General features: G+C 31.6%; 1 long non-coding RNA gene across 1 annotated transcript; it reads right to left on the reverse strand.

Annotated features, from left to right (window-relative positions):
- Positions 1 to 987: 987 nt before the first annotated feature.
- On the reverse strand, positions 988 to 13,900 carry LOC120263930. Its single transcript, XR_005537176.1, has 5 exons — positions 13,746 to 13,900; positions 13,296 to 13,362; positions 13,127 to 13,170; positions 7,716 to 7,782; positions 988 to 1,192 (listed from the first exon to the last, which is right to left on the reverse strand). It is a non-coding gene; the product is annotated as an uncharacterized LOC120263930 (long non-coding RNA).
- Between the last annotated feature and the right edge of the window lie 456 nt (positions 13,901 to 14,356).

Genomic DNA, 14,356 nt, shown 5'->3' on the forward strand with positions numbered 1-14,356 from the left:
TACAATGACAGCTTGTGCACTTGTATCTTAAGAAAAAAGATAGAAAATTAGGTAGCTATACATCCTAATAATATATCTTCACTATAACCAGGCTATATTTACAACCATGCATAAAGCAATATAGTTATCTAATTTATTTGAATATTATAAAAACAAAAGATGATATTGAGAAACAATTGTTATCTGATTAAAATCTTGATAAAAGCTTTAACACAATGTTCGCAGGAGCAGTGGCAAATTTCCTAAAAGAAAGCAGCCTTACTATAGGGATCTCGAGAAAAACCCACAATATATAACTCAACACATAATTAAAGATTCCAAATAATAAAAAAATTAATCATGCAACACATACATTTAGGGCAAATACTGAAATGTTAATAGTAAATCCATCCTCATCACAAACATCACTGCCATTTAAGAGACCTGATGCAAACTAACAAAACTCCACATAAATACATCCACATATTTATTGCTAGGGCTGCAAACAAGACACATGTGAATGAGGCCAAGATTGCTTGAGCTCAGTTCAAATGGCTTTTACTTAGGCTATTATTCAGCTCAACAAACTACAGGAGAAGGCAACCAAGAAACCTACATGCAAGCAAGCCTACCACATTAACTACAGAAATATAGCAATACTAATATTACTTAAATATCAAGCTATATTACTTAAATTTGACAGACTCCACCAAATTTGAGCTCAACACTTTTAGTTATTGAACCTAACATCTTAGAACAAGCTTTGCTAAATTTTATTCAAACAATTTCAATTGAGACAAAACTCAAGACCAGTTGGGGTTGCACATGAGTGACTTGATTCATTCGGCAGTCTTATTTATCAGAGTCTTTTATATGCTATTTCAAAGTCAAAACCTAATGCAACTATATACTTTTCAATTGCTTCATAAAAATTAGAAATTTCCCCAATCATCACATATTTATTTTTTTCAAGCAGCTGATAATTAACATTCTAATCACTAGGAACACTAAAAGAATCCGCAACACGCTTTGATCAATTGATACTCAATAAACATCAAAATTTTCAATTAATTCACATACATTATCCAAAAACAAACATCAATAAATAAAAATTTAAAAAAAAAACACCAAAGATTTAACCATTCACAAAGCTTTTTCTCAACGATTGTCCAAGGACACCACCAATTCCATCTTCTAGATCGATTGAGAAACCCTGGATAAGAAGCAATGGATTCAATGGAGCTAATTAGATTTGTGATAAAATGAGAGAAATCGGAGAACATTGACGAAAACTTCAAGAAAATACAACCAAATTCTGTAGATCTGAATGCTATAAACAAGATCAATCAGTGCTTCAAACAGAAAATGGAAGAACTAAGGGTCTGTTTGTTTCATGGAATTTGGATATCCATGTAACTCAAAATTCTTGGGATTTTAATTTCAAATGTTTGTTTAAGGGTAATTTGGTTTTCAGGGGATTCTTAAATCCCATAACAAAGGGATTTTGTTTTACAGTCATTTTGACCGTAAAACAAAATCCATAGTTTTGCTTTTGTTAAAATCCCTCACGTGATGAGCACGTAAGGCATTCAAGATTTCTTTGACTCAAGGTGGGCGACAGTGAGTTTAACTTTAAGATTTTCTTCAATGCAGATACAGCCCCAACGCCGACGCATCTCTGACGGCGACGCAGCTCAATCCTTATCAATTTCCAGATCTACTTGTAACCTCGCCATAATCTCGCCATAACCTTAAGTCCTCAATCGAGGAGCGTGCCCTCGCCATCAACCACACCTTCCTTCTTGCCTCCTTTCCTGCTCAACAGGTTTCTTGCCACCTTCCCTTCTTTCATCTCCTTTGAATGGCTTTTGTCTTTAACCCAGGGTTTCTATGTTCCTTTTCTTTGATAATTGTGTTTCAGGCACTAGATAAAGTTAAGGAGGAAAAGGTGAATGTGCTTACAGAATGCTATGATCAGTGAGTTATTTTTCTTTTTCTTCTTTTGAGCATCATGGTTATTGTGGGTTATGGTTTTGGTATTGATTTATATGCTCATCTACTTTTTATTTTTTTTTGGCCAAAGTTGTGTGTTTTCTTTTGTTGTTAATTAACCTTATAATATTTATGTTTGTTTCCCTTCTGTAATATGATTTTATCAGCTTACAAAGACAACATAAACACCATATATCAAGCATGTGCATGAAGCACCATACTGAGCAAAGCTTGAGTAGGGGTTTTTATCAAAACCGATTAGTTTATGTGTACATATTTATTCTATCACAAGTTATAAACATCAGCAAACGAGTTCCCATAATCTGCCTTTTATTATAAATAACAAAGTATAACCAATGATATCATTATAGTTGACCATGATCTACAACAAAAGAAACAGAACTTTTTTTTTTAGTATGGCATCCTTCGCAAATCAATGGGTTAGCTTGATTCACAGCTGAATCTGAATCTACAACAAAAGAAACAGAACTATGTTTTGTGCATTTTTACCTCTTAATTTGCACGGCTTAACATTAAAACACTACCCTAGCAAGTATTTAATTATTACTGCTGTTATTGATGATGATAATGATGAACTTGCATCAATTTGCATGAATTTATTTTACCAAGATAAATTCTGTGTTTATTGGAGGTATTCTAGTATGCTTTACAAATCTTTGTTATTGTTAATATTTTCTTTTTATTGGACGTTTAGCATAAGATGCTAATTGAATGATCCAATTCTGTATCGTTCTCTATTTCAGATAAATACACTAAAGAGAAGAAGAATTGAATGAAAATTTCTTCAAAGCACTTGCACATGTTCAAGAAATTCATGCCAACTGCAAAGTACTACTGAGGACGCAGGTGATATTTATGTTGTTGATTGTTTTTTTTTATATTATTATTTCTAAGCTTGAGCAATTGCCTTTGTAATATGGAAATGCCAATTTTCTAGTTTCTCCTTGACATTGAACTGCATCTATCTCCTTGACATTAATGATGGTGTATCATTGTAACATCAAATGCCTTATATCAACTTCAGTGTCCAACTTACATTGATATTATTTATAGTAATCAAATGACATTTTCCCCTAGTTGGCTTAATCATGACAAGATGATATTGCTAACATTTATATGTATGCTATTGATTTATTATTATTATTATTATTATTATTATTATTATTATTATTATTATTATTATTCTTTGTTCATTCTACACATTTCACAAGTCCATATTGAACTACCAACTCTTTGTGTGTGTATATATATATAATAGTTATGTAATTGAATCAAGGAAAATATTCTTTATATGTTACATGGACGGTGCAAATTTATGGGTTCACAGACCTAGTAAAATACAACCTTTAGTAATATCTCATCATGATTTTGTTTACAACAATCAATACATATATTTATGAATTTGACAATGTTTATATATATATTAATTTAACCTGCACAAACAATCAATTTGAGATTATTCATCTATGCCATTTTGCTTTATGTATCTCTATTTAAAACAAACAATATCTTGAACTACTTTTTGTTTTTGGTATTTTTACAACTTGTAGATGGATGGACATGGTAGAGAGAATAACTTTAATGCTACCCACATTACAATTCCTGCTGCAGCTTTTGTCATCACATTACTTTTGCATAGTAAACGTCGTAGAATTTCTAGAGAACCTTCTCGTGCCCGATGGGAGATTAGAAAAAAATATTTATCGAGACTAATTGATGGAAATGACACAACTAGTATCAACATGGTCCGTATGAATAAATCATCATTCTTCAATCTTTACTTGATAATCGAGACAAAAAAATCTTCTGAGAGACACATTGCACATTACCATCGAAGAACAATTATTGATGTTCCTCCACACCATAGGACATAATCAACGTAACCGTGTCATTGCACACGACTTCCTCAGATCAAGTGAGACTGTTAGCATGTATTTCAATCATGTTCTATATGCAATTGGTCAATTGCATGATGAATATGTGCTTTCACCTAGTACACAAACTCCATCGTATATAGCATCGAGATCCACACTATATCCTTTATTCAAGGTATTAGATAACTTTTTACTCAAATAGATTTATTACCCTATAACCAATTCTTCGTTATAATTTGTTAATGATAGGATTGTATTAGAGCTTTAGATGGAACCCATATCCATGCTTCTGTTCCAGCATCTGAAGTTGCAACATTTCATGGGCGAAAACAATATCCCACACAAAATGTTTTTGCTGCTGTTGACTTTAAGTTACGTTTTACATATGTTCTTGCTGGATGGGAAGGTTCAGCACATGACGTTCTAGTATTACATGATGCACTCGAGAGACCAAACGGCCTCTTAGTCCCTGAATGTATCTATTTGTTTAGATTATTATTAAATAGTATAGAATGCAAGAACAACCTAAACATTATAATCTTGTTAACCATCATTTTTCCTTTTTGTTAGGGAAATATTACTTGATTGATGCTGGATACGCAACGAGTCCGGGATTTATATCCCCTATAGGGGTGTTAGATACTTTCTCAAAGAGTTTGGCTCACGAACACCAGCAAACCATAAGGAACTTTTCAACCTTCGTCACTCATCAGCTCGTACCACTATTGAACGAGCTTTTGGTTCTCTTAAGGGACGCTTCAAAGTTTTATCATCAAGACCATTCTTTCCATTTAAAACTCAAGCTGAATTAGTTTTGGCCTCATGTATTTTGCATGATTATATTATAAGGAAGAATGGATACCCCAACAACCACAATCAGAACGTAACATAAGAGAACAAAGGGAAGAGGCCCAAGAATGGGAGGCACGTCGAGAACGGATTGCATGTGATATGTGTGCTAATAAGTAGACAATGACTCATTGTTTTTATGTTTCCCTATAGAACATGACCAACGATGTTACTTTTTGCTTATTTGTTTCACGTTATGCCTTCTACTTGATTTATTTTTTTGCTTTTATGAAACAAATTTATAATCGTTGTCATTTATCATATGCTTATTGTGAAACTTCCTTATGTTTGCCATAACATTTATTTGGGGGAAAAATCAGCTATTACTTAAAAAAAATTACTTGTGTATGTGCCAATAACAAGATGGACAATATAGGGATGTCTGAAGATAGCCAAATGTCTCCAATGAGAACACCCACTAAAAGAACTGGTTGTAATAAAAGATGGACCATTGTTAAAAGCCGATTTTTCATAAGATTCATGGCATCTCAAGTGGAGCAAGGCTTCAAAGTCGACAAGGGATTGAAACCCCAAGCATTCCATGCTACAGTTATTGCAATAAGGAATGAGTTTGGAGTTAAGGTTACTGAAGCAAATGTAACTAACCACTTGAGAACAATTCGCAAACGATGGGAAAGAATTAAAAAACTAAAAGAGTTAAGTGGAATGAGATGGGATAATAGACTGAAGATGATTATTATGGAGAATCAGAATTAAGGAACTATGTGCAGGTATTAATTTATTTTTTATTTATTTCTATTTATGTTGTTGAATTATTTATATTAAATGAAATGATATTTATTTAAACTATCACCTGACTTGTTTCTATATCTTAGGCTCATCCACAGAATAAGCCATATTTAAACAAACCAATTAAGGATCATAACTTGCTCGAAATTATTTGCGGAAACGATCAAGCAACTGGACACCATGCTGTTCACTTTAGAGATGATATTGGGCAGAGGATTTCTTTGAATTAAGGAAGTATTGGGCGGAGGATTTCTTTGAATCAATTCACAGTCAAGGAAAATTTTTAAGAAGACCCACATAGGTTGTTTTGTATGTGTGTATTATGATATTATCATATGTCTAGTATCTTATAGTAATCTTTTTATTATTTTTTTAATAGGGTGTTGCAGATTATGGAACATATTGAAGATTTAGTAGTGAAACCATAAAGAATGTAAGAGGTAAGTAATTATATTCATGTCATTATTTATATATTATTTTCAATAATTAGTTCATGAAAATAAAATCTAAAAATTTTCATATGTGCCGGTTGTTCCTTGTATCCTAAGAAACCTATGTGAGAAACCATCTACTTTTGTTACTTCAAGGGTTGAAGTGCCTATTATGTAATGGTTTTCTACAAACTCTGAAGCACAAGATATATGTAATGGTTTTATGGAAACTTTGATGTAATGGCTTTGTGCAAACTTTGAAGCACTAGATAAATGTAAATGGTTTTGTGCAAACTTTGAAGCACTAGATAAATGTAATGGTTTTATATGTTATGTTCCTATATTGCAACAACAGCAATATGATCCCCAAAGTTTAAGTTGTGTAATTTCATATGTTATGTTCCTATATTACAACAACAACAATACTGAGCAAATCTTTTAGATTTATTTGTAGCATTGTATGTGTGAAGCTAGTGCAAAAAAAGTTAATAAAGTTAATAATAAATGACAAATTTTTTAGATATAATAATAAATAATAAAAATAAATTTAATACTAAAGTAATAATTAGTTAATAATAACAACTTAATAAAGTGAATAATAAATGGTAATTTTTTAAAAAAATTGTATTACAATAAGTGAATAAATATAATAATTAGTTAATAATAAAAATTAAAAAAATTTAGTAACATGGCAAAATTTTTTAGATATAATAATAAATAATAAAAATAAATTAAATACCAAAGTAATAATTAATTAATAATAAAAATTTTAATAAAGTGAATAATAAATGAAAATGTTTTTAAAAAATTGTATTAGAATATGTGAATAAATATAATAATTAGTTAATAATAAAAATTAAAAAAATTAAGCAACATGGGCAAATTTTTTATATCTAATAATATATAATAAAAATAAATTAAATACTAAAGTAACAATTAATAAATATTTCATAATTAATATATCATTACAAATTGACATATAATAAAGTATGGGGATAATCTTACCATGAGTAACCATACCTCCAAAAAATACATCAAACCAAACATTTGTTTTCTAATTCCAGGTTTACAAATGCTTTCAAACAAACATAAAATCTCATAATACAATAAATCCAGTTATATCCAACCAAACACAAAATTTAATTGCACTGTATTTTATAAATCAAGTATTTCCAGTTACGTTGTAAATAAAAATCCATTGTATTTAGAATTATATCTAACCAAACGCCACCTAAGAAAATCTATCCCTACTCCAAACCAGTAGATCTATTAAATAGATAGCAAAATTAACCAAAATAGGTCCATAATGCACAAATGTAATCAAAACCAAAGTAGGATTAAACTGAGAACCATTAGATCTATTGAATGCATAGAAAAATTAATCAAAACAATGCCCGAAATCCAAAGAAATCTCAAAATCAAAGCAAGACTAAATAGACCAAAAAGACTAGAATGCAAAGATATACTCAAGCCAAAACGTGATTTAACTCAGAACCATTAGGTCCATGTATAGCAAAATTAACCTAAAAATTCCAGAATCCACAAATATTATAAAAATCAAAGCAGGGTTAAACCAAGAACCTATCGAATATGTAGCAGAATTAACCAAAAAAGACTAGAATCCACAAAAACACAAACAACAGATTCAAAATCTACAAAGCTAAACCAAAGGCATAATCAACAACAAGAACCAGCACACATTACATCAATTCCCAAAGATCCCCAATCAAATAAAGCAAATCAAGGACAAAACTTAAGGTTTCTGACAAAATGATCGATTCAATGGCAAATCTAGAAAAAAAAATGATAGATCCTTTACCTGCGAGGGTGATGAAGGGAGGGTTCCAGCCTTAGGATTGGGAAGCACGAGGAAGGAGCTCGTCGTTCTTCTCCCAATTATAGGGTTGATGACGTGAACCAGTCAAATCGAGCACCAACGAGAGAGCGAGAGTGAAGAAAAAGGCCAAAAGCGTGAACCGTGAGAGAGAAGAAGGCATAAACCAGCGTGAGGAAGAGTGAGAGAGAAGAAGAGCACCAAGAGAGAGAGAGAGAGAGAGAGAATTTATTAGGGCTTTTTTCATAACATAATTTAGATTTAAGTTATATATTTGGAATTATCTCAATTATAATCATGTAGTTTTCTAATTTTCGAAATATTTCTCAATCAAAGTGGTTTCTTAATTTTTAAAATAATTTTGTTATGATATTATTTATTTATATCGGTAAAAATGAAATTTTTAATGTGGAAGTTCTTATTGAATTTTATAATTATAAAAATTATAAAATTTTTATTAATAATAATAATAATGGTAATAATAATAAAATCATCACAAACCACATAAGAAAGTGATTAGTGTCTTTGTTATTTCAGAAAATAGATAAATAAATAAAAAAACAACCTGCATATCACAACACATACGCAGCAGTTATAAAAGATAGCTACCTATTACAACACATACGCAACGTTGCCTATCATAACACATACGCAACGGTTACAAGAAAACCGCTGCATATCATAACCCATAAGTAGCGGTTTTTAAAAACCATTGCATTACAATGTATATACAGCGGTTATGAACTGCTGCTTTTTTTAACATTTGTAGTGATTGTAGAATTGAAAGTGCTACGTATCTATCCTAATATGCAGCGGTTGTTGCAATGGATTGAGCCAAATGTAATATTTACTTAGAAAATTGCTTGCAGTGGTATGAAAGTGCTACAAAACCGCTGTAATAGATATCCTATTGTAGCAGTTTTATAACCGCTGCAAGGTAACCGCTGCATAAGTGCAGTTATGTAGTAGTGCCTCAATATGTAACTTTGCCCTACTGCAAAATTCCTTCAAATCTTTTCTAGATTTTACATTGTCTTTCGATTTGCCAAGCACATTCATGACAGTATTAAATATATTATCAAAGAAGTTCTTCTCAATGTACAATACATCCAAATTGTGCCTGATGAGGTTTGTCTTCCAATAAGGTAAATCTCAAAATATACTTATTTTCTTCCATCCACATTTGCTACAGTTCCTTCTAATTTCACAATTTATAACTTCTCCATCTATTTTTCAGACCCTTTGAAGCCCAAAGCTCTCAATTTCTTCAAGTATTTCAAATCCAAATTTGATTTGAGGTGCACATTTCTTTATTAAGTTTTTTTTCCTAAACTTCTTATTCCTTTTGTAAGGATGATCTGGCGATAAGAATTTATGATGATTATCAAACCATGATGTCTCCCCACATTTTGTTAGGGTAAAAGCATCTGAATCCTCCATGCAGTATGGGCATGCTAATTTTCATGCTGTGCTCCAACCAGGCAGCATTAAGTAGGCTAGAAAATCAATAATTATCCACAACAATATAGCTCTCATCATAAAATTCTGCTTGCTAGCTACATCATAAGTCTCAACTCTAACCTCCCATAAATCTTTCAACTCAACTACCAAAGGTTGTAGAAACACATCCAATTTGTCTTTCTTGGAACAATTATAGAGAAGAACATGTACTCATCTTTCATGCACATCCAAGGTTGTAAATTATATGGTGTGATTATCACTGGCCACGATGAGTACTGCTTACCAAATTGTCCAAATGGTTGAAGCCCATCTGCACATAAACCCAATCTAACATTTTTACACTCAGATGCAAATGATGGGTGCATGTTATTAAAGTGCTTCCATGCAAGAGAATATGAGCAATGAAGCATCAAATCATCATTTTCCATTTCATGTTTAACATGCCATACTATATGCTTAGTGGTGGCAGTAGATGCATATAACCTTTGTAGACGAGGAGTCAAGGGGGCGTCAAACATCTTCTTGTATGCTACCTTTGATTTTTGGCTATCATCATCAATTCCACCTTTTTGAACCTGCCATGGTCACAGAATTTATAACTCACCAATTCACTATCTTTACCCCAGTACAACATGCAACCCCTTTTGCAAAAGTCAATTTGTTCATTAGGTAGCCCCAATCCTCTAACTAACTGTTTTTTTTTTCATAGAATCCATCAACCATAACATTATCAATTGGGAGGCATTCTTTCATCAGTTGGCAGAAACCATCATGTAATCTTTCACAAAAATGATGTTTTGCCTTTAAATTCATTAATCGGGCAATAATAGACAACTTTGAGATTCCATTAGAATTATTAGGGCATAACTCTTGTTGTTCTCCTCTGAGCATGTCATAAATGTCTGGAATCATTGGATTTGGGTTGTCTTCACAGTTATGTGATTGAAACGAAGGCCCTGTAGCATCACAAATCATTGTATCTAGTGGAGTCATATTATTAACCCAACATATTAACCAAATGCCTCTCTAACTATTACATTTTCACCAAGAACATCAATATCGTCACTTTCCCGGTGATGTATCCAGGTTTTGCAATTCTCCACAAATTCATATTTAGCAATGTGTGCTTTAACAGTATCCTCATCCAAAAATTTCCATTTACGACACTTCTTCTTATTGCAAAGGCATCTCATCAACTGACCATCAAGATAGTTCGGTTGAGCCTTTGCAAGCTCTACAAATGAATTTATTCCAACTATAAACATAGGATCAATTAATCCTATCGTTCACCTTTGATACATCCATTGTCAGGCTGGCCTTATGTTTAATTTGTATCTCTAAACTAACATTCACAAAGATAGCATTGGAAGAATTTATTAGTCCAAGTAGAGAATTTATTGTCATAGCTTTTTCAAGCAATGAACCTCCATAAAAAAAATCTCCACAAAAAATAATATGACACATGGCCTAATAATACAACATTGGTTGCACTAGGTTAAAGTCATGTAATCCATTAAGTAAGAAAGATTAAATTAATAACAAATCTCGATCTCCATTCATAGGGTAAAGTATCTAATTGTAGATTAAGGCCAACCAATATGTTGAGAATTAATATTTATTATATTTATGTATATCTACCCTACAAAGTGTACTTTAAAAAAAAAAAAACCTACCTACTCTTTCTCTCTATGTATATATGTCTATTCTACAAAACATGCTTAAGCTACTGATCTCTCTCTCCCTTGAATGGAGATGTTGAACCATAATGACCAACAAATTAATTAATGACTCAGGCATGCATGTGAATTAATTTATGAGTTATATATATTTCTTTTAATTTTTTGTTTGGAATTTCATATGAAAGTAAATTAAAATTAAATAAAAGATCAAATTAATTATACACAAAAAATTAATTAAAAAAGAGGTGCGTAGGAAAGCAACGAATGGTGTTTTTATTAATCATTAACACCTAAAGCTAAGTTATGGATAAAGAAAGATGAGCATTGAAGTTATTCTTCTGAGAATAAATCTTGAAGTAAGAGTGCAAATAAGGATTAATATTGGCCTCATAAGTATACTCATGTAAAATAACATTTGTGATTAATATATGAATAAAAAGATTACCACATATTTGATTGGGTGCAAGGAATGCAAGGAATGGCACATATGGGAATTCACATGGGGTATATATGGCTTAACTAAGCTTCTTTCTTCATTCCATGCTTTTGTTTAAATGGACCTTCTCCTTACTAATTATGCTGTACCTTTACAAACTATGTTGTACCTTTTCAATAATAATAATAATAATAATAATAATAATAATGTTGCATAGTTCTGGCTATACTTATCTTATTTCAATGCTTAACTAAAATTCTTTCTTATTTACTCTTTGGTTTCTAATAATTAAGATTTCTGGAAATCTCGTTTTGGTAGAGAAGTAGAACTCAACAGTATGCTTTTATATGGTTTGCCTATGTTCACATACAATATATAATTTGCCATCAAACAGAATGCCAGTAAAGGAAAACATACAACAAAGAGAGGAGAAGCAAAATAATTACGTAGGCATATAATTTTTGAAAAATATATAATTTTTTTATATATATTTTTCCGGAAAAACCTCATAATGCACAAAACCATTAGATAACTGAAATAGCAGCAAATTCTAGTGGCGTATAGCCATGTATAAATTTTCATGCATTAAAAATAATGACCATTAACACTAATGAACTGTAATCTATTGGAACAGACAAACAACCTAAAATCATTATATATATATATATATATATATGGAGATTGCAGAAGGAAAACAAGAAGGAGAATCACAAGAACAAGACTATATGAGTAAGAAATTCTTTAAAAGAGAGGATTTCTAACAAAGAACGAGCAACCAAAATGCTGCAACTAGTTCACCTTAAGTTTTAAAGAATGTTGTGGATGGCAATCACTAGATATCAAATTAAGCAATTAAGAATATGAGAGTCCTTCAGAAAAGTGCGAACCCCAAAAGCATTTACTTCTATACAACTCATATTGACCAACATAACGTAAAATTAATAAAATTCTTATATGTCATTATTAAAAATTGGATGGAAAGATTTCTGGCCTTAAATTCCTAAACTGCCCTTATAAACATTGAAGTATTATTGACTTAAATTATAAGATACATTGAAGTGTTTTGAATGGAATGGAAACAATTACAAAATTTTGGGCCAAAAAAGTAATATAAAAACAACAAAATAACAACTCAAGATCACTTAAAATAAAGGAAAATGAGAACATAAACCTTTCTCGGTGATCACTAGAACTACTAAAAAGAAACTAAAACAGAGAATCTCAAAGCCAATTGTACACTTCAATGAGGAAACTTAACAAGATGCCAATCTGATTGATTAGAAAAAAAATGCTTCGGACTCTCTGGAGACTGCTATCAAGATGATCAAACCTACTAAAGATAGATTTATTTAAGAAATCCAAATAATAAACTTCAAAAAATTAAAATCAGCAGAATTTTTATTCTTAAAAAACACAAAACCAGCTTAAAAAAAAAAAAAAGGCAATTCAAAATGCAATGCTAGCTAGTACTACTCTAGCAAAAAAAGGTAATTCAAAACACTTTCATTGCTTTGTGGATTCTCGTAGTTGGTGATTAATGCTAATAAACAACAAGGATTTTATTTAAGAACACAGGAAGAATTGTGGTTTCCCATTCACAAAACATCTTATTTTTTTATGCACTACAAACTGGTAATAAATTACATAAAACATCAACTGCTATATTTATTTGTCTAGTATTCTTCCATACTTAATATCTAAAGAAAGTCAATACCAACAAATAAACAGTTTATTTAAACACATTTGAAAAATAAAACATAGGATACTAAGTACGCTAAAGATGAGAAACCATCCAAATAAGATGGTATGATAATTGTTACCTCTAAGACCAGTTTTGAGTTCTTCCTTGCAATCAACGAGTCATCTACATGATTTACAACATAAATAAATTATGTATTCATTCCAATATTTACTATTTAGTTTAAAACACTTCATGAATCTTCATGATAACAACAGAGGGACAGAAAAACACATTTGCATTTGTCTTACCTTTAACTTTTGCAGCAAATGCATCTTAATAGTCTCCATATTATGATCTCAGTTGCAGAGCCAATGCCTATGAGATATCAAAGAACTCCTTAAAAAAAAAGACATTTCAATCTAATGAAATCTCAATGAGTTTATCCCACTTAGAGCATCACCTATAGATCAACAATTTCTTCAAAATCGAATCCTCAACATTTTGTTGATTATCAAATGGGGATCTAGCTGAGCTATATTGTTTGTCTTTAAAGGCACAACCTTCTTATAGAAATGTGGAAATCAGGTACAAAAATGGAAATTCAATATATTCTAATGATTTTCCCATTCATCTAATTTTATTCACTCAAATCAAACACTCTAAACTTCAAAAATAAAAAATAAAAAACAACAACAATAGGGCATCAATAAATTAAACCTAATCTAATTCTCCAATGAAATTCAAAAGATAAATCAAACCTGAGTACCCAAAATCATAGTGCCCTCTTCCAAGAAAAGCCTGAGGTTACTAGTGAGATTGAAGCTTCCGGTCAGCCATCTCCCCGGAGGAACAGTGAGTTGAGATCCACAACGACAAGGAAACGAACGATGACAAACCAGAATTGGAATTTGAGGGCCTTTGTTGCAGGTTGTCTGCAACCTCCCAGCTAAACCTGCAATTTAGACTCACAAACCACAAGATCCAACACCACAAACATGAAATTGCATAGAAATGATGAAAAGAGACAGATAATTGGGAGATCAGAGGCGGGAGCCTGGAGATCTAACCCTACTACAATCACAAAACATGAGAGAAAAGGAAAGGTAATTGAGAGAAGACTCAGTTCGAATGTCCCCCGTACTTCATAGAAGGCCTTACTTATAACCTGAGGGTAGTAATGACTTTTCCACTCACTAGTCATGGAATTACTCTTTTGCCATCAATCTCTTGTGTTCCTTCCCCTGCCATTCCTCACTGAACTGCAACATTTCTCCCCTGCTTCAAATAATCCTTGTCCTCAAGGATTTGCAGCACAAAAAACAGGAAATTTGGCTTGCACATCATCATAAAATTCCCATGTTGCTTCCTC

This window comes from Dioscorea cayenensis, chromosome 6 (assembly GCF_009730915.1).
Source record: "Dioscorea cayenensis subsp. rotundata cultivar TDr96_F1 chromosome 6, TDr96_F1_v2_PseudoChromosome.rev07_lg8_w22 25.fasta, whole genome shotgun sequence".
Classification (NCBI taxonomy): domain Eukaryota; kingdom Viridiplantae; phylum Streptophyta; class Magnoliopsida; order Dioscoreales; family Dioscoreaceae; genus Dioscorea; species Dioscorea cayenensis.